This window comes from Empidonax traillii, unplaced genomic scaffold (genome assembly GCF_003031625.1).
Source record: "Empidonax traillii isolate 1590-97213 ecotype Southwest subspecies unplaced genomic scaffold, ASM303162v1 scaffold33:size3420811, whole genome shotgun sequence".
Classification (NCBI taxonomy): Eukaryota; Metazoa; Chordata; class Aves; order Passeriformes; family Tyrannidae; genus Empidonax; species Empidonax traillii.
In genome coordinates, this window is record NW_020955226.1 from 1,014,562 (window position 1) to 1,036,739 (window position 22,178).

Here is a 22,178-nt window from a genome sequence, read left to right on the forward strand (position 1 = left end):
TACTCCTCCCAAACTTCTTTAGGGTTTTTTTGCACGGTTTTTAGTTTTCATATAACTGTCAAATATAAATTATTAGCTAATACAGAGCATCAATACAATATTAAAAAAACATGAAGTCCCCAAAACATAAAAACCCACCCTACAACATTAATACAAAAAAATCCAAACCCAAAGTGAACCAATACTGCTTGTCCCCCTCTTTACTCCCTTACATCTTTAAGTGACTTCAAATGACTATGATAAGTTATTTATCACAGCTGAACTCCGAATTTAATCTTTGAAGAAGTGTCACTGAGAGACTTGTTCACAAATGCTAGTAGACTCTATTTTCCATTGAGCAGATGAATGCAATTTTATCACTGGAACTCTACTATTACTAGAGAGTGCGTAATGACACACAGCAAAAAATGCACGGTCCACATCAGTAAAATATGGCTTTACTCAGGTAGTATCTAACTTACACTGTAGAGAGCTAAAAAATGACCAAATATTCTTATTAAAACATGTGTGCAACATCTAGAGATGGAGTTCCACGTGTGTGTAAAGAACACACACACATATGAGGTCAGGCAGTCTAAGACTGCTGAAGCCTCACATCCCCCACTGCAGAGCCTTGTGCCCTACCTATCTCTAACACATTTGCATGTGCTTTAGGGTTAGTTATTCTTATGTCTCCCACCCCACACAAAGGAGGAAAATTCCCCAAGTGTACTTTCTCAGAAGTCACATCAAGTGTCTGGCAACCTCTTATTAAACAACAGGGATTCCAATGCTTTCATTTTCTGTTTCCAGATAGCATGTCTCTTTTCTCTTCACTTTTCACCAATTCTCCCATCTCTCCTTCTTAGCCCAAAGTATTTGCATTTGGGCTTACAGTTTTTTCTTGATTTGTCTCTCTACCTTCCCAGAGAAGTAGCTGCCTGACAGGTAGGCTGGGCTGCACTCCCAGCCCCAGAGCCGGTACCAGATGGCAAGAACAATTCAAGGGACCACGATTACATACACAGATGATGGCGGAAATACACGGAAATACACTTGCAGGGGTAGTTTCAACCTACAAACCCCCTCCTCTCCTTATTTTGCAATTCAAGAAGCTGACACAGATGGTTTTCTCACAAAGGCATCCTCCACACATCACTTCATTCAAACACCAAAAGTAACTCCAAGTTTACACCATCATTTCAAATACTTCTCTACTACAAACAACTGTGATGGTTTTAGTCTAGGCCTTCCTGGTGACCAGTTTGTAACCAAGGAAGTAGCCAAGTACAGCCAATTGTATTCCATACAATTTTTACGTAAACCAGAGTATAAATAAGTCGGAGATTAGAGACCTCGCTCTCTTCTCTTCCGGCAAGGTTTGGGAACAGTGGGTCCCTGCATTGGTCTCGCTTATCTAAGGCTGAGGCCTGCAGAGTCCACCGTCCTACCACGTGAAAGTTTGGAGAGTGCTGGCTGTGACTGCCAATCCTGCTGTTCTAAGGAACGTGGTGAGATCTGTTTTGTTGGTTATTAGTATAGTTTGATCTAGTATACCTGTTCGGTGTCCCTTTTGTTCCCTTTTGTCCCCTTTTTTCCCTTTCCCTATCCCTGCGGGGGGTGGACCCCCTTTTACTGTGTATATAGCATCTTAACTGTATATAACTGTAATTTGCGTAAATATAAATATATTTTTTTATATAAGCAGCTTGACTGTAAGTTCTTTAATTTTTATAGTTTCTNAAAAGTGTGAATCAACTTTCTTTTTACTCCTCCCAAACTTCTTTAGGGTTTTTTTGCACGGTTTTTAGTTTTCATATAACTGTCAAATATAAATTATTAGCTAATACAGAGCATCAATACAATATTAAAAAAACATGAAGTCCCCAAAACATAAAAACCCACCCTACAACATTAATACAAAAAAATCCAAACCCAAAGTGAACCAATACTGCTTGTCCCCCTCTTTACTCTCTTACATCTTTAAGTGACTTCAAATGACTATGATAAGGTATTTATCACAGCTGAACTCCGAATTTAATCTTTGAAGAAGTGTCACAGAGAGACTTGTTCACAAATGCTAGTAGACTCTATTTTCCATTGAGCAGATGAATGCAATTTTATCACTGGAACTCTACTATTACTAGAGAGTGCGTAATGACACACAGCAAAAAATGCATGGTCCACATCAGTAAAATATGGCTTTACTCAGGTAGTATCTAACTTACACTGTAGAGAGCTGAAAAAATGACCAAATATTCTTATTAAAACATGTGTGCAACAGCTAGAGATGGAGTTCCACGCATGTGTAAAGAACACACACACATATGAGGTCAGGCAGTCTAAGACTGCTGAAGCCTCACATCCCCCACTGCAGAGCCTTGTGCCCTACCTATCTCTAACACATTTGCATGTGCTTTAGGGTTAGTTATTCTTATGTCTCCCACCCCACACAAAGGAGGAAAATTCCCCAAGTGTACTTTCTCAGAAGTCACATCAAGTGTCTGGCAACCTCTTATTAAACAACAGGGATTCCAATGTTTTCATTTTCTGTTTCCAGATAGCATGCCTCTTTTCTCTTCACTTTTCACCAATTCTCCCATCTCTCCTTCTTAGCCCAAAGTATTTGCATTTGGGCTTACAGTTTTTTCTTGATTTGTCTCTCTACCTTCCCAGAGAAGCAGCTGCCTGACAGGTAGGCTGGGCTGCACTCCCAGCCCCAGAGCCGGTACCAGATGGCAAGAACAATTCAAGGGACCACGATTACATACACAGATGATGGCGGAAATACACGGAAATACACTTGCAGGGGTTTCAACCTACAAACCCCCTCCTCTCCTTATTTTGCAATTCAAGAAGCTGACACAGATGGTTTTCTCACAAAGGCATCCTCCACACATCACTTCATTCAAACACCAAAAGTAACTCCAAGTTTACACCATCATTTCAAATACTTCTCTACTACAAACAACAAACACCAGCCTGGTTCTCTCTTGCTTCTTCCCTTTTACCAGGTACTCAGAAAACCAGGAGAGCTGTTGATTTCTAATGATTTTGTTAAAAAGACAGAGTTGTTAAGCAGGTTTCTTCTCCTGATAAAGGAACCCATTATTTTTAGTGAGACAAAATACAGTTATAACAAAGATTCCCAATCATATGAAAACAACACTTCAGAAGCCAGAAAAAAGGTGTTCAGTAAATGGTCTCACTGACAGCATCTTTCATGTTTAGATATTTTCCAGATGTTCTAGGACCTAAGCAGACCTGTTCTACTTTTCAAAGTAAACCTCAGAAGAAGTTAGAGCAACTAAAAACCTGCTCTTCATTTTCACAGCTACTACAGAATTAAAGGAAAGCTGCAGGAAGAATCAAAGTGCATCTTATTTAGCTATGACACAGAGGAAGTTAAAAGAGAAATTTTAATCGAATGAGGCCACAACTCACAGTAAGAACTCCTCTGGAAATTGCACTGCAGTATCCTACACAATGTGGGTCTTCACTCATTTCTTGTCCCCATGGGTCCCAGTCCCATCAACTGCCTGACCTTCCCTACACCAGACATTCAAATTGCCCAGTCTCAACTCTGTCAGGGACGTGCTCCCCACGGTTTATAATCAGATAAACAATCACAGCAACATATTACCTTCTATGTAAATCTTCTCTTTAAACAACAAGACAAAACAGAAAAATAAAAAAATAAACAAAAGTTTCTTCTCTCATTCTTCCTAGTCCTGGAAAAGGCAGCCAGAGGAACACCCACAATGCTCTCACAAAGACCCACAAACATCAGGTGGTGCAGCCTGGGCAGTTTCTATTTCCCTTGTTACAAGAGCACCTGGAGCCCACTGTTTATCCCAAGTCTTTCAGCTGGCCCTCATCTTGAAGAGATTATATTGTTCTCCAGAGAACTGATTCACATCTCTTAGAAATTTAAATTTCTGAAGTCCCACCTGCAATTCCTGCCTGTCTTAGTGACAGAATACAATTCCTATAATAAAGAATTCCTTCAGCCAAATGCAGAGAGAAGACATCATCATTTTGTTAAGAAAACAGTACATCTTTTTAAATCAAATGCAAGGGCATAAAGTCAGTATTTTATGTGCTTCAGATCCCACTTCTACAGAATAAAGTGACACTGCTGTTATCTGAACAGCTTTCCTACTTGCCAAAAAAATTAAAAAAATAAAAGTCAGTGATCTGAATGTGTGGAAGCCCTTTTTAAAATAAAGGTCTAACACAGTAAATAAATAATACATCTATTTATTTGATTTTCAAAAAAATCCTGTTGTTAGAAAGTTACAAACAGTATATTTTTAACTATCAGCAACCAGAAAAAGGTACTACAAAATAATGAGAAATACTTGAACTGACAGTGACCTGGATATCCCAGTTGTCACCAGCACTTCCTTTCAATAAGAAACACTTTCCAGAAAAGAGAGGAAATCTATCTGCTGTATTTGTGTACAACCAAAGACTACAGCATCAAGGAATATTACTGTTTACAATGCTTAACTTCCCATTTGGAACACAGTTACATGAGACCCTACACAAAGACAGCTTGATAGCACTCTCACTGAAATTATTTTGAATCTAAGCTCCAACATCAGAACCTTTTCTCAAGTTTTCTATAGCAATCACCAAGGACAGGAAAGGTCATAAGGATCTCACTTGCAATTCAATCATCTCTAAGGTACTGAAAGAGTTCATTAAATGTAGTGCAATAGAAACCTTCTAAGCACAACAGGTAGAGTTCAGATGATTAATTTGACTTATGGCAACATGAAGAACACTGGCTTATACAAAAAGCAACTTTTTTTTTTTAAATCAAACTTTACAAAATGCCAAAAGTACAAGCAGAACTTTGTTTTATTTTCACTCAAAGTCAGAAAAGGATCTAACTCTACTAAAATTACATCAAGAGAAAAAAAAGGCTTCTTCTAGAGTTTTGCTTGTCTTTGACCTCTCACCCCAAGCAATGATTATAATGCTTTTGACTATTACAACAATGCTGCTTCACTGCCACGTCACAGCAGCAGACTGCCAAAAAGCTCACACATAATCTTCTCAAACAAGACTTCAGGCCTACATTAATAACATCGATTTGGAATTTTTTTAGAATGATACATCCGTTTTGGCCAACAAAATATTTAGGCCCCTAGTTTCACCTGTAAGCATTCCCAGACCAATACTCATCTTCAATACTCACAGAACAAATTTGTCTTCTACACTAAGTTTATTCTGTTCCTTCTTTGAGGTTAATGGTATCACCGCAAGTCTTCAAAATCAAACACTATTTGCAAGGAAAAACCTTGGAGACACCTGCAGCATTACTGTCTGATTTGCTTATCATAGTCCATCAAAAGTCACTCAAAAAATCACTGCTATGAGAAGAGAAGACCTCTTTAAAAATAAATTCTATTCATCTTGACTGAATTATTATCTGGCACACAGGGTTCTATACAAAATTTGGTATGCCATAAGTGCTGCAAAAAAGGTCATTTTTAAGTGAAACATACTGTAGTATTTTAATATTTTTCCTTAACATTTAGCAGCCCAAATATTTGCTGTACCAGCCTCATATCAACTATATAACATGACTATCAGCCTTGACACTAGTTTTTTATCTCAACATCAACATCACTGTTTGATATACAATCTCTCTATTTCTACTATAAAAGCACCAGCTAGATGTTGAGATCAAGTTATGGATCAATGAGCGTCAGACACTGTCCATTCTTATGTTACCCCTTCTAGCCAGGCTTATGATACATGTAGGACAAAATAAAGGAAAAATACTTGCTGTACCTGCTCCTTAGAGAATTATGATCTTTCAGGTTCTAAACTCATCCACTTAGTTATCTGGGCAAGACTCTGAGGTCATATTGTAAGGATATTGTGTTTAGCAGGTGGCTCAATAGGTACCAAGGAAAAAATAGTTCAGAAACACATTTTAATTTCAGTTTCCAGATAGAGGAGTAAACATGGACAACTTGTAAATCTTCTGTAATACTAGGGTATTTTACAGTGCATTTCTGTATGTAGATTCCCAAGACTGAAAGGATACCAATATTGTAAATGACACTGGCATTTTAAAAATGTTAGATAAGAGTAAGATGGCACTAGAAATAAGGTACTGGCTATATAGCTCTGCCAACAAAATAATTCATTGTGCAACTGATAAATAAAACGACATGGCAGTAGTAATACTATGGGTGATAATAGTATTAATAAAGTGATCTTTGAAGATTATCTCTATGATTATCTCTATGATACTCAGCAAGGTTCCAGCAAACAATAAACCATCTGCAGATGTTCCCTTACTCATGCCTATATTCAAATGACTGCTACAAAGAAAGAAAAAAAAATGTAAAATGCATTTCCACTGTCTTTCCCTAAGTAAACTGGATCAAGAAAATAAGGCATCCCTGGAATCAGGACACGTTTTCAAAGGTCTTGCTAGAGAAAAGGTTTCCCTAGTCCATGGGATGTGTGGATTTACCCCCTAGATAGCCTCATTGCTCTGAAGAAAAGATATTTTTTTTAAGAAGTCTTATACTAGAGAGAAATAAATCACAGAACTAGGATAGTAACCATGACAGTAAGGTGAAAGCTTAATGGAATCTTCGGATGTCTGGTTCACACTAAAAGCAAGAAAGCAGCAAATGAATCGTTTGGTTCTCTCCAGACCATTTGGAACAGACACTTGCCCCCTCTGATTGTCTGTCCCCATGGCAGTGGCAGTCTTGAAAACAGAAGTGACTGTATTTGAGCCGTAATTCATGCAATGTTTCTCTTACTACAAGGAAAAAGGGGCAATTCAGAGCCAATGTAAACACAAATCTGCATGATGGGCATGTTTTCAATTGTGCCCCTCTTAGCATTAAAGGGGCACCAACTCCAATATAAACATGTAATTAAAGCACAAATCTAAAACTTTTCTAGAAAAACTTTGTTCTTTAAAGCCAAATAATAACTAATATTACAATGATCTTTTCAAGCTCACTTAAAGCATATGAAAGACCCAACTCCTGAGCACAGATCTTGTACCATCCAACAAAACATGGTTAGCTCCTCTCTAGGCATAAGAATTTCCTTGTTGTTAGGAAGACAGCCAAGAGCTTCAGAATCCTAGCAGGCAGCAGAGGATAAAAGAAATACCTTATCCTATAAATTAGCATGAAGTTTACTATTACTATTGAGGGATTACAGAAATGTGTTCTGATACAAAAATTTCATTACAGTACATCCTGTTGCGCCAAGAGAGGTAATTCTTTTTCTCCTAAAGAGGAAACAAAAAACAAAACCCAAACCAAAAACAACAAAGAACAAAATATTGTGGAAAACTATTTCTGATGACAATACTTCTCAGGGGGTTAAGAACTTAGACTTCTGAAGTAAATAGGGCTAAGTAAAAATACATAATATATGTATTTGTACTATATAAAATACAAAATAGGACAGAAGACAAATACAAACTCGGCATGTCCATGTGTGACATACCTCTGCAGTAAGCAGGTACTCAAATCTATTTGCAATCTTTTCATAAAGTAAAAAAAGGCAAAAGTAACCCAGATTTGCTACCAAAAGAACGAACAAAAATCTGAATGGTATTCAAAACTATTAAAGGCTTCTATGACTCACTTAGCCTTTATTATATTTGCAGTTATGAAAACAGCCTGACAGAATGGAAGGAGAGTAGGCAAGAGAAAGCAGTAAATCTGTAACAGTAATTGAGTAATATATAACTGGTTGAATAAACAGGAAAAGAAAACAAAGAGCAGCTTGATCTGAAAGGGAGAGCTTAACCTTTGATACACTAATAAATCTAACAAATACTTAAAACTCAAGCAAACACATGTCACCTCCGCTAGGAACAAACCCTCAAATCTTTTTCAAGAATTGCTAAAAGGTTTCTCATACAGATGTTTTTCTTCCATGACTAGTAAGAAAGTTCAATTAAGGGCTCTCAAATAGAACAAAACCTGAATCTGTCCCTCTGGCCATTATCTCCCAGCCATGAAAGCAGGTATAACAGCACTGTCTTTTCAAAGCCTGCAGATGAAACACCTAGCTCTGCTCATGGCTTTTTCAGCTGCTATTCTGAACATCAATAGATGTAAGAATTGTCAATTTATCTGAGCTTTGCTGCTGCTGCTTTTCTCTCCTGTTCAAAATCATGTTTTAGAAGTAATACTGGAGGCTGGCACTGGATGGATTTAGAGGCTGGGAAAGGTAAGGAAAGAAAAGCAGAGCAACTCCATATCACAGCAAAAAGAAGCTAATATGGACCCCTCCCTTTTCCCTCACATACACACATGCGTCCCACACAGGTATGTGGGTGTAGATGTGGGTGTTTAATAGATAAATTAATGCAGGACAGCAGTTAAGAAGCTCTGTAGTAACAGGAAAGACAAACTTTACCCCTGTCCTTTAGCTGCTATAGAAGGTTGGGTTCAACTGCAACAGTCCATTTCCTAGCTGAAAATTCAGATAGAGGAAAAATAACTGAGAAAGCACAGTGATGCAACTTTGCACTGCAGCTAATTTTCATTTTTTCCTGCAGGTGTTTGCAACAGAACAAGCTTTTTCCCTTGTAGAAAGTTCTTCATCCACCAGAAGCCTTCTCATAGCAGTTATGTCCTTTACCTAGAGCTTCATAACATTTCAAAATGTTTTGTATGTTTGCATAACCAAGAAATAGGAGGGTTAGTAATTGAAGAGTAAAGATGACATTAAAGCATTGGAAGGGAATGGGAAGCAGGAAAAGTTTCTGATCCTGAGCAAGAAGCTTAAATATATTTATGCACCAACAGATGCTATCAGACACACGAAGAATGGACAGAGTTCCTACACAGACAACTGTGTCAACAAACACTTGTCAGCAAACAAGGCATCCTTGTTCATTACTCAAAAGAAAATTAAAGAGAAAACTAAGTTAAGTATAGGCTAAAAAATTGTACTAAACCAATCATTTTCTTTACCAGATTACAAGAGGGGCATCTTGGCAGTTAGTGTCCTTAAAGGTAGGATGTAATAAAGAGGTCTCTCCCAAAGTATGAAGAATGTAGCTACAGCTCCCCAGACAGAAATACCGAGCATCTCGGGCTAGTACTGCTTGTAAAACTAAGAAGTGCTATGAGTACCTACCTGACACCAGATTCTCTTGCTTGTCTTTCACAGCTTCCTCCTCAACACTCACTCCCCTGTCTGCATCCTCCTCAGAAAGTGAAGTAAAAAACCTTATACCTCCAGGAACAGGGTCACATTTTCTACCTCTTTAAATGCAAGGGCTGCTGTTGGAGCCCCAGCCCCATTTCTTATATGTGAGAGAAAATGGGTTGTACAAGCACAGCCCAGCTCTCTTCACAGCATGAGCCCGACCAGAAGTTTACATAGCCACCTTTGCAGCTGCTGACAAGCAGGAGCTCCCTCCCCTTCGTTCTACTTTAACTCCCTCATTGGTTGGCACTTCCGGGGCTCCAAATGAACGCACTTATTTCCTCCCCAACGTCATCCCCATCTACACACAAGAGCTGTCATTAGCCCCTTTCTCTTCCTTCTTCTGCCCACTCAAAATCCCCTGGATCCATTTTTTAGTGGATGCTCACAACAGACAAGGAAGAAGGTATTTCTTTGAAGAAAACTGGCTCCCTGCATGATGGTGGGAACAGGACCCATTACTTGCATTAGAAAGCTTCTGCACTTTCTGTAAAAAGGTACAGGACTTCAGCATTAAATATAAAGTAGGAAAAAATTCTTATTTATATAATAATGATTACAATTATCAGCAGTCTGCTCTGGGGAACATAAAGAACCTTTCCCATACATCTATGTTGATGAATAATTTGCTCCAACTGCTATACTTCACTCCTGTATTCACACACACATCCTTTTCAACTTTCACTACCACAAGTTTCCAGCCAGCATACTTCGCTGATGAGTTTTTAACATGTTAACAGATCATTCAGTGCCAGTAGCAAATGGACTTTTACAAGAAGTTCAGCTGAATACTATTTCTTAAATTCTTCCTTTGTTGCTGTTAGCAAAGTGCATCTTGGCATTGTTCAGTTATTTGGGTATTTAGTCCATTTAGGTGCGACAAAATTGTTTTAATGTTTTCCGTGATAAATGAAAGTGATATACATGATTCAAGGTATACACAGAATGCACAGCAAGGACTCTACTATATTAAACACTAAAAGAATTGACTTTACAAGTTATTACGCTCAACTAGTGAGGTTTTTTCCAGACAAATTTTAGATCAAAATCAGAAGAAAGCAAATCAAAGAAATCAGAAAAATCTTACATGAATCTGCATGAAATAACAGCATTCCTCGATTAAAATAATCTCAATAACCTCATTTGAGTTTCAAGGTACCAATTATCAACTTAGCAAAAATATGCAACAGCTTCTCTACCCAGATATGTACCACTGAAATTCCAGAAGTCTGTACATCTTGATAAATTTATAGATCTTTGAGCCGTAAGTGGGATTTCGAAAAGCTTTTGTATCTTTGACTAAAAGAATCACATGCTTTGGCTGAAAAAGGACAACAGACATGAATTATTCTTTCTTCTTACAGGCTTGTGTTTAAGTTCCAGCAGTTTATGTGCTGCCCTACACGTGAATTCAGCATTCCCTCAAAGAGCAAGGACTTAGAAGTTGCTGCAGGTATATAAGTATTGATAAATATTTTTCTCCCAGCAAGTGTTAGGAAAAGTAAGATAACATAAGTATTACTTTGAAGCCATTCTGCTGATCATCTAAACAAGGAGAAAGAAGAAGAGCTAAAATTGATTATACTACTTTTCTGCTTACCTCCAAGATAGCACAGGTTCTTCTTCTCCATTAATATGAGGTGAGTTTCTTTCAATTGCACATGGAGGTAGAAGGGAGGGACTGTGTGTGTGCATGGCAAGCTCACTGCTTCCTTCCGCTACTGCTGACCTCAGTAAGCCTACCTATTTATAATCCCACCACCTGACCAAACAGCCTACAGAGTACATCTAGAGATTTGTATAGCCTGTAATCCTGACATATCTACTTCAGCCAATTCAAAAGAGAGTATTAAGTAGCTTTGTTATGTCTTCTGTGGCTTTATACCATAAAAAGAATCCAATCCTGTTTTCCGCACCCCTTTTATTTTTGCAAAACAAGTTTAATAGGAATTTCTAGAATTAAGACTTACTCTTCTCTCTATGTTTTTAGCTTTCTCTATTTCTCTGCCTGTAAGATACCAAACTAAACAGCTCAGGTGAGCAAATTTTAGTGATTTAGTGGAACATTCACACAGCAAAGGCAAATACCCATTTACATCCAGTTAATTTGATCATCAGTACTACCTACAAAATTATTGAAGCTTAAGATCTTTACAAATCAATTTCACAAACAAAAGCACAATATTTATGCTACCAACTCAGCGGTGTTTCAAGTAGGATAATTTACAGAAACTTGACCTCATAGTCAATTAAAACCAGAAACTGCTCAAAAGCAATTCTCAATTCAGCTACCTTTTCCCATAGTCAAACCTAATGCCTACAGCCGAGTGAGGACTGCTTACAGCTCGGTCCACCCAAGGAGTGGGAAGGAATGCAATCAACAAACTCTTTGGGCAAGTGCTGTCATCAATGGCAACATCTTGAAGGTTTCTATCACTGGTAAACGTTGCTTCTAGATCTGTATCAGGCCACAATGTGTTCCGGAGTTGGCTGAGTACTGCTTGAGTGCGAGGATAACATCTGCCTGAGTGCATGTGCGCTGAGTGAACAGCATTACTGACAGCTCCTTACTGACAGCTCCTTATCTAACCTTTCTTACCTGAGAAGTCCTGTCACCCATCATCCCAGAGAAAACAGAAATCGAAGTCAGCTTTGCCTAAACCTGTGTTAAGGGTGAATGAAACAAACACTCAGATCGATTGTGTTAAAGCCAACTGCCCTCTGCAACCAAACTTCAAGAATTAACGGTAGAAAGAACAAAAATCCTGGAAGAAGTTTCACTTGCTGGATAATCTGGGGAGGGCAATAATCCCAACACAGCCCGGGTTGCAGGACAAGACTGCCAGTAGCAAAAGTTCCAGTGCAGACAGGGTACCAATGCTGGCTAAAACACCAAGATATTGCCTATGGCCAGTATGTTCTACCCAGGACAAAACACTGAGAATTTCACTTGGGAGTCATTAATTGCTATCTGGGTCTAACGGCCACAGCGAGAAAAATACAATTAATACAATAATAAAATACCTGATTTTTTTAGTGCTGCTGTTATTTTGCACTACTAAATTTTACATACTAGTAATCTAGTTTACATACTAGTTTATCTAGTTAGCAATTTACTTTTTATGGCTTTCACAGATTAAACAGTAAATTTATCACTGTTAAAAAATCATATGGCTTTCATTCAGAGAGATACCAATGGAATTTTATACTAATGACCACAATAAGTAAGTGCCCAGCATTTCAGATAACCTGAAAGGAAAGAAAGGTTTTCCACTTCTGCAAGTATGTACCTGGCTGTTTCCCCTGCATCTCACAGAGGTTACTTTTACTTTTTCTCCCACCAATATCACTCCGCTGGACTACTAGGGGTTTTTTTTTGGTTGTGTGGTTGGGGTTAATGGTTTGTTTTGCTGTTGGTTGGTTGTTTTTGTTCCTAGAATACTCGTGGAAGGTAAAATGTTTCGAATTTTAAAAGATGGGGTGTGAGAAGAGCTTACGCATGGTATTAGGAAAAAAACCCAAATCACCGTGTAAGGGAATGGAATTTAAAGTTTGGTAAGACTTTGGATTAGAATTTTAAACTACTTCTCATTTTTTAGAAACCATCTACTTAAATTACTCATGGCATTGCTGTGTAGCAAACGCGTCTAAAAATGAAACATCAACTGAATAGTATCAGCAACAAAAGGTAATGCATGTGAATGGACTATAAACTCAGATTTATTTTATTTCTTGTGTGTATGATTTAAAAGAAGTAAACCATCTAATTTTGCTAAATAGAATGATGCTGTAGTGCTAAATACAAAACACTTTCTAAAGAGGTCCCTGTACAGGTCATATTTTACTACAGATGTTTCATGATCTATAATCCATAGAATTGTTTCCAAGACCAAAAGACTATAAAGACTCGTATATACTAGTGAGGAAAACAAAACAAACCCTTCCCAATATTCATTTTTAGATCTTTAATACCTTCAGATTCACTTGTCTGTGATTACCCAGAGCATTTAGTACTTTTGCAAAGGGGAGAAACAGAAAGAAAAGAACAAAACCAAAAGAACCACAAACCACAACTCTGAAAGCCCAATAGGCTGTTAGACCCCACATAATGTGTATCAATTATCTGCATATGGAAAAGCTTCTCAAAATTATCTGTTTTTAAAAATCCCCAATAGAGACATATCTGTGAAGCTGAGAGCTCCTTGAACTTATTGTCTCTCTTGTTATAAACAAAAGACTGATTTTTAAAACTATCCGATATTTCATCTAACCCTGAAATAGTAATGATTTTTTAAAAAAATAATATCCCTTAGAAACTGAAGTCTGAAAGCAGCAAGAATAGCAGGAAACTTAGATTACTAGGCTAAAAATAGGCATTCCTCCAGATAAAATTCCTGCTTTATTAAATACTCTCTCTTCAGTTGCTTTGTACCTACTGAGATGACATCTCATCTGTGATGGACCAACACAGTCAGGTCTCCAGGGAAAGGCAAATAGTTTTGTTATATTAAAAAGAATTGGAGAAGAGAGCATAGACAAGAGACTTCCAAATGGCTTGGAAGCAGACCAAGAACTTGTTTTTCTATGCAAGTCACACATCAACAAAGAAAGTTGATTTTTGATTGTATAATCACTCAACATTAAGGGGGACTTAATTATTTTACCATTAGTTAACATTTGGTTTAAGGATTTTGTGCATCATTGTTAAACAATTCTATCTCATGTTCTCTTCACTTACTTGGAACAGTTAAAACACAACAAATTAGTACATGTACAAAAGGTAAATCTAAGAACATAATGACGTGGTCTCTCAGCTCTCATGCCCCTTACATGAAAGCCACACCTTTGACCATCCCTCCTGATTTTCTCTCAATCTTATCCTGTTTTATTATATCCTTTTGGAGATGACAGAGTCTATAACCATGCACTGGATTGTCATTATAGATTTATACACTGGCAAAATTGTCTTTTCTCTTTTCTTTTGTATTCCTTTGCTAATGTACATGGCAAATTCATTTGTACTGAGTCTATCTAAAGTGAATTTAATCTCATTTCATTATCCATTTATTTTTGTAAAATCCTTCAGCAAGTCTTCAGTCGTGTCTTCTCTAATTACTATGAATAGTGGGTTTTTTGGTGGTTTGGTTTTTTTTGTTGTTGTTGTTGTTTTTGTTGTTGTTTTTTTTTTACTGTCACTTCATTATTAAGCTGCTTCTCTAGGTTATCAGCATGTTGAACTAAGAGTTCCAGCATAGATCCCTGTGGAACTCTGAGGTGGCAGCCCATTCACAGAAGACCATTTCCCATATCTCTGTTCTTATTTTGGGTAAAATTATTTAACCTTACAAGGTTTACCAACTTATGCCATATTTGTTTAGTTTCCCAAAAAGGGCATGGGCTTTTGGTCTTTTGAAAGACGAGCATGACTGTGCCAGCTGGCTTTTCCTCATATGTTTGGTCTGCACAGCCCTTAGATTCTTTTTATATTTTTACAGCCTTAAGACATTTACACTGTAGATACACTGCTATATCAACAAGTCCCTCATTTTATTCCAACTGTGGTTGTTGCATCACTCTGCAGAGAAACAGATTTTGTTCTTAAATTCGGCCACCAAATTTATTATTTGTCTTGAATACTAAAGTAGCACTTAAGAGACCTCACCAAAGCTGTCCTAGTTGTGCAAATTCAGAACAAAACGAGACTGTCTACTCGGAAAACATCTGGGAACAAAATGACAAACCCGTATTTTGGGCCACCTATCGACAACATAACTTCCCTTAAACTGGTGCCTGACCCTTTCACCTCTCTACCTCAATTAGAACTTTTAATCCTCACTTTTACATTATAGAGCTCCTCTCTCTACACAGCAAAGAAGGTAATATGCAACATTTTACAAAGCACATTTTTTTACCTTCCTGAGTCATTATTTCATCAGAACTGCTAAGGATCTGCCTCACTATCTCAAAATTGTTTCAGTATTTTCTTCTGTGCCAATTCTCTCTTCCTCCCCTGAGAGCAATTTTTATAACTTTTTCCACAGGACCATCACCTTCTTCTCACCTGAAGCTCCATTACACCTACAGACATCTGACAATTAAGAATCCATAATATTTCTCGGTAAGTGCATCGTAGTACATTACAACTTCCCTCATTTTTAGGGTCAAAGAAAACCACAAATTAAGGGAACTTGGGAAAGTCTGTGTTGATTAAGCTCTCTAGAGGAACACAAGGGTTAAGAAGTGGCAAAACCCCCAGTGTCTGATGAGCAAAATGCTTCAATTCATGCTCACTAGGTCAGAGAAAGAGAGAATACTAATAGAAGTTATCCAGAAGCTTTATTCACTTAAACCCAAAAAGAAATGCAAACTGCAATACAATCCTCAACTTCTGAATTTTGGTGATTCAGACATACTTGAGAGTATGACTTTCAGTATGACACGGAAATTAAGGGATCAGTAATCACTCAGAAATTACCATTTAGAGAAGTCAGCATCTCTTCTCCCTTCACCAAGTATGGAAGTTACTAAACAAAACTGAAACTGAACAAAATACATCATTTAAGGAGTAAATAACACATTACTACATGGTGATAGTACTGCCACACGACTAATGGTTGCCAGAAACCAAAGACAAGAAATGAGACAACAGGGGTTGTAAACTGGGGGATTTTTTTTCTAATATTTTTCGTGTCAACTTGATATAGCTAGGTAACAGATGGTATATTATGTTTTTCCTGCCTTGACACAATTTAAAAACAAGCTACAGATGGCTATAATGAAATCCTCATTAACACACTTATATTTTCTCAGTTCAGTATGGCAATAATGAAACTTTCAGGTCTGGAATTTCCTGTTGGTTAATTAGTGGTTAGGTTAACAGCCTGAGGAAGTGCACAACCCAAAAAGTTTCCTTATTGTTTAATCATATAATTACTATATTCATATTTCTGGGAAAGCTCTCAAGACAGATTTAATGTCACAGTAAAGTTACCTTTATAACCCTCCCTCTGCTTGTGAAACAACTGTATTATTTTATTTAGCAGAGCGTGTAGGCAGGAAAGCCATGAACAGGCCTAATTCAGCTGCCTCTGGGAAGTTTCAGCCTGTTTTTATTTTAGAGATACCAACTTCGAGAAGTCTTCCCATACATACTACATTGTACAGAAAAGCTGGGATCAACAACTACTGGTCTGCTGCTACAGTGGCAGTTTATAATCCTCTGCAAAAGCTTGAAATATGACATGTGCTAAATAGCACACCAAGATATCCCTAAATCTCGGATCTAGAAAAAGAACAAAAAAAAAAAAATAGAATCACCATAAGTCTTGTATTCAGGTTATTTCCATAAATTAGGCTGCTGTTATAATCACAAGGTGGCATAATGCCAGCTGCAAACTACATTGTTAAACACTATGATTAAAATAGCAGTCAAAGATGTAGAGTGCAGCGCTAAGACCCCCCTGGATTTCAATAGCCACAAACTAGTTACCAACTGATGACAGGTGCCTTCATTACTGTGCTACTTATACTATAAGATTTAGGCTGCAGCCCAAGCCATCCCCCCGCCCAGCCGTGCCTTCCTCGGGTGGTGCAGCCACACCCCCACACAACCGATACCCGCGTCTGGAGCTGTGGGACAAGGAAGCCAGGAACTTGGCAGAACCAGCTCCCAAAACATTATTGAATGTTGCTGTTGAATTTTTTTCTTTTGTAACTGCCATCACCAAAATACTGGATTGAGAAAGTGTGGCACCCTTGTCATGGGGCACAGACCAATGGAAACAACCACACAGCTTTTTGAAGCGCTAGAGGTTCCAAAGAGGATAGCCACTGCCAAACCTTCCTGAAAGGAACATAATGTGAAAAACCTGAGTTGTGACTTAAGTTACATAGTCAAAAAGAGATAGTATCCTACTATTTAAAATTATTATGACAAAATTTCTTGCTAAAAATATCTTTTAAGCCCACCAAGCTCACTTATGGCAGTGAACCATAGAGAAAGAGAATTTCGATTCTCTAAGAGTCCCATTATTTTGATGACTATTCTGTAAGATTCTGGAGGCCTCATATTTCTTTAGATAACAATTTATTTAGACAACATTAAGGAGAAATGAAACAGTATTATTTTTTTTAACCAGCAGAAGCAGGAGCCATGCACAACAAGGACATTCTGGAACACTAAATGTCAGTATGGGATTCAACAGTCAAATACACCCAAAAAAAACTAATTACAAAAAAAAAAAAACACATTACAATTTTAGAAATCTGAGAATTACAGCTCCAAACAGAGTTCCTCTGCTTCCTTAAATCACCCTCAGAGGCCTAGAAAGTTAATCAAAAAATGACAGACAAAATAAAACTCCTACATTGATTTTCTTCTGGAAAATCCCACGATTTAATTGAGAAACTTTCAGATCCAGTTTCACATACAAGTTTTCATAATTATATCCATTCCCTGACAGAACAGTCTGTACTTTGACAGATCTTTTTATGGAACTGGTGCTGTAAGAAATTTAGCTGTAGCTTTAATGAGAAGTTTAAAAAGTTTCTTGTTCTGAATATTTACACATAGTATAATGCTGCCTTTAAAAACTGTACCTCTGGTCAAGTTCAGTAATACTTGCTCTTCTCATTACAAAACAAGAAGTTAAAAATAATTGCAATGTTTCAATGCTAAACAGTTTGTGAAGCAAGGACACCTTGTGTTTGCTTCATCCAGCACTCCCTCACTCCATTCTTTAGAACAGTGTATCCGGCGGTGTTCTCTTAATCTTTTTGAGTTGCTGTGCTTATCAGATTATAAAAAGAAAAAATAAAAAGAAAAAAGCAACTATTATACTACAGTCATGAAAGTTTCAGGTACTTCCTCAAAGTGAAGTAAACACAAGGCAATGGAAAAATTACACAGTTAATTGCACTGGGGTAAGTACTAAAATTTGTAATGAAAAGTCCTGCCCTTTTAATTATGATATCAAACAATTCAGAGCAGAGTTTGTTTTACAGAAGCTGAAACTGATTTACAGGAGGGCCTTCATTCCAGAGAAGTAAGAAGTTGTCTGAAGAGCAAAAGTCCATGGTTGCAAAGATGGCATGTGGGAAGGAATATGCCTCGGTTCCCTTCTACCCATAAGACAGGAATGAGGAAAAAATACAGTGTTATTTCTTACTTACCTTGCATACATATAAGCTACTTAATTCAGATAAGCACATATCTTTGGAATCAGTATCACTAAACTGGGATCATATCACACAAACTTAATATTCAGAAGTACAAGTGCAAGTCATGCACAGTCTCTATTACATGTGTTTTTTACCCAGCACAGAGTACACTCATCCAAGCCATGAGCAGCCAGTTTCTCCAGGAGAATGCTGTGGGAAATGCTGTCAAAGGCTTTACTGTCCAGGTAAACAACATTCACTAGGCTTTGTCATAGCAGTACACTGGGTTGGTCAAGCCTTCGACAAACCCATTCTAGTTGGGACTGATCCCTCGTACATCCTGCAGGACGGCACCCCTGATAATTGCATGGGTGTACAGCTCACCACACAGTGCTATACCACTTGTGCAGACTGTCTCCTCTGTGCAAACAGTACAAAATATGCTTTAAAAAGTTTTGTATATTAATATATATCCCAAGTTCTTAAAAGCTCTTCACATAGCAGGACTGTCAGCTTGATTTTCTACCAACTCAGAAAAGATTAAAAGAAGAGGTGATACAAGTACTCAAACACTTCTATTTGTGTAGACTACAAATACTGAAATTCTATCAAATTTAAAAGCTTGCAAAGAAAAAAAATGAATGAAAGCACGAGAAAAGAAGAAATTCCAACAGCACAGTTTAAAGAAGCTGAGTAGTTCTGGTGGAAAAAAAAAAAAAGAGAGAGAGAAAAAAAGGAAAATATTTGTTGTAAGAGACCTCTGATGCCACAGTAAGTTGACTAGTGTTTCTTATGTGCTGCTAAAAAAGCCTTGTATCATTGTAGTTATATACCAGTCACAGAACATTTGGTCTGCTCTACCTGATATTATCTACTTTGGAATTTAGGAATGCAATACACCAAGTTTTTATGATTCAGTGTTTTACTTTAGCCCTGTAAACATCACAAGCCTTCAAGAGAAAGGCAAACAGTTACAGTAAGGGGCTACTTCTAGCAGGTTTTTTTCTATCAAACATCAAACAGTCCAAGTTAGACACAGCATATCCCAGAACTGAAGGAACAGTATGTATCAAAACCAGGGGGTTTTGTTTGGGTTTTTTGCTTTGTTTTCCCCGTCCCTTTGTGGGCTGTTTGTAGAAACAAAAAAGTATCTTTTCATAAAGTTTCCTAAAGAGAAAGTTTTACAGGTGAGTTCTTGTGACAATTTTTTTTAATTTTACTTAAAAGAATGACATAAACAAAAGTACTTATCAAAAAGATATAGTAGGATTACAGCACAGTCACAAATTTCACTTTCACAAGAATGAGCAGAGGTTTCCTTTGACAATGAAATAAAGTGTCATCAGAAACAGTAACAGCCTTTTAATCACAGGGCTGAGACAAGAATTTGATAAAAAGTATGCAAGTTTTTAAAAGTATTTTCTTAAAATAAAATTGCACTCCTTTTGTGATCTAAAGTCTTGAACTGAGACGTTTTGCCAGGCAAAATTGTAATACAGGAAGGACAAGTCAGGACCTGTGATACACAAGAATGTACTTGTATGTGTACATTTCAACATTTCAATATTTTGTCTTCTGTTTTAAGAAAGAGCAATCAGAATTATCCATGACTTACATTTGAGTCATTTGAAAAACAAAACCCAAAATCTGAAGTATAATTAACTTGCTCCTTCCATTGCAATTTATAGCAGCTTGAAGAGTTTCTGCGATAACCACCTTAAATCAGACACTTCAGTTCACACATCCCCAGTACTGCAGAAGCCTGATGTGGGGTAGAAAGAGCAATAAGCTTGCTAAATAAAGACAAGTAATCAAAACCTTCTCTGATGCTTTCCCTCACATCCACTTCTTCTACCTTTGGTTGTTCCTACCTGGAAATCCAGACTTCCAAAAACATGTGTTTAACTCCGAGTATCAAACCACTCAAAACACTTTTACAATAATAACGTACAATCTTTAAGCATTTTCTTTTTAAGCCTTTTGTTCATAATTTTGCTTAGATATATACTGCATTTATAATAAAAATAATACACAAAAAAGAACAACACTTCTTTTCAAAGAGTGAAAATCTTTCTGCCAACACCAGAAAAGAAAACTCAATTTTTAATTCTCCCTATTAAAGACTTTTCAACTTCAGTACAAGATTTTCCAACAAACAGTACAACCTACAGGTATGAACAGTAGTATCATATATTTCCACTGCTAGTTTTAAGATTCTGCAAGCACTCAGATCCCAAATTCATACACCTCTACCTACAGTTCACACACAAAATACGTCAATTTGGAAAAAGAAACATTCACTTTCCAGAAAAGGCCAAGTATAACTTTTGCAATAACGAGACAAATGTGAATGTAAGCACTTGCTTATCAGAGAAAGCCTACACACATTAAATACACAGCTTGATACTTACCAAGCTCTTACATTTTTCGTTTCCATCAGAGAAAAATACAAAGCCCTCAGTGAAGTCCAGAGGTGTCTCAATAACGTATGCTGAGGCTTTGCCAGCCCAGACTTGATTTGTCCCTTAGTCAGTCATCCTGCCTCTGCTCAGCAAGCAGCTCTGGGGCAGAGGCAGTAAGTGCTTGGTGAGAGTGAGAGAACCAGGGCAACACCGTCAGGCCAAGAACAGAGACATGAGCGTGGGAAGCGCCTTTTGTTAAAACATTGAAAGCATGGTCAAAGTATTACAATACAAACTCTTACAACACTAAAAGCACTGATTTTAAACAGTCAAAAATGTAATCAAACACTGTCCTCGGACTAGAGAGTGGCAGGCCAGGTTTTGGGGTTCTGGGGAGAGACGGTGGGCTGTGGCCCAGGAAACTGTTGCTGATGCCTGCACTGAGCAGTGATGTTACTGCTCCCACCTGGACAGAAGGGGCAAGAGAGACTGTTCTGCTGTTCCCTGACAGAATGGCAGTAAGAAAATACAGATAAGTAAAACCCTGCCTTTCATTCAGAGACATTAGTTATCCTCACAGCTAAGTAGGCTCTAAGGAAGAAAACAGGTTCTCCTCTCCAAGGCATGCCAAACAGGTTCAGTGCTGAAAATTTCCTTCCTGTGCCCTTGCTTGGCATGAAATATCCTCAACATTGTATTACTATCCCATATGTGAAAGCCAGTCTTGAACATGAAGGTGCTTACCCCGCCAAGGCAAAGCACTATTACCTCAAAGCATAATGCTGCTTTTAAAAACAAAGTCTCTCTGACATCCTTCAGTTGAAGCCAACAAAAATGCAGATGTCTCAAATGCAAAATATCAACTGTCTCCATAAGCAATGCTGTGTTTACCTAGACAATCTAATTGTAAAGGTAAACCACCTTCCTAGAAAACTGACTACCTGGAAATAAACTATTTGCACACGTAACATCACTGGAACTGATGGGATCAGCTACCGCAGTCCTTCAAGTTACTGCTGAGAATTGATATGTTTTACTTTCCAGCTCCCGTGTGATATTTCCTTTTCAATGACCGAGCCAGCTCAGTGATTTGAGGTGAACAAACTGTTACTGCTCAGAAATCCTTTTTCTGGTTCTCCATCTAAGCAGGTTTCAGCAGGGATAAATAACCCTGAAGTTAGGCAAAAAAATGTGCTGTGCAATCCTGGTTAGCCCAGGTCTGCAGCCAGGAGCACAGACATTTTACAAGTCCACAGGTAATTTTGCCTCTGGGGATGAGGCAAGACAAACTGGTTGGTTTAACAGAAGCCATGAAAAAAGAAAGCCACAGGGTGGCACTGCAGGCAGGCTGCTTATTCTTTTCTGGGTAAATCAAGAGTTATCCAATCCCATCTGTATAAAACAGGAGAGTGGTTCATA

At 37.7% G+C, this 22,178-nt stretch overlaps 1 protein-coding gene across 1 annotated transcript in view; it reads right to left on the bottom strand.

Annotated features, from left to right (window-relative positions):
- Nucleotides 1-20,924, bottom strand: part of COBLL1 (cordon-bleu WH2 repeat protein like 1) — a 58,036-nt gene extending 37,112 nt beyond the window's left edge. Inside the window, exon 1 of the mRNA XM_027911490.1 lies at nucleotides 20,769-20,924. The gene's annotated coding sequence lies outside the window, so the exon portion shown is untranslated. The remainder of the gene's footprint in view (nucleotides 1-20,768) is intronic.
- Between the last annotated feature and the right edge of the window lie 1,254 nt (nucleotides 20,925-22,178).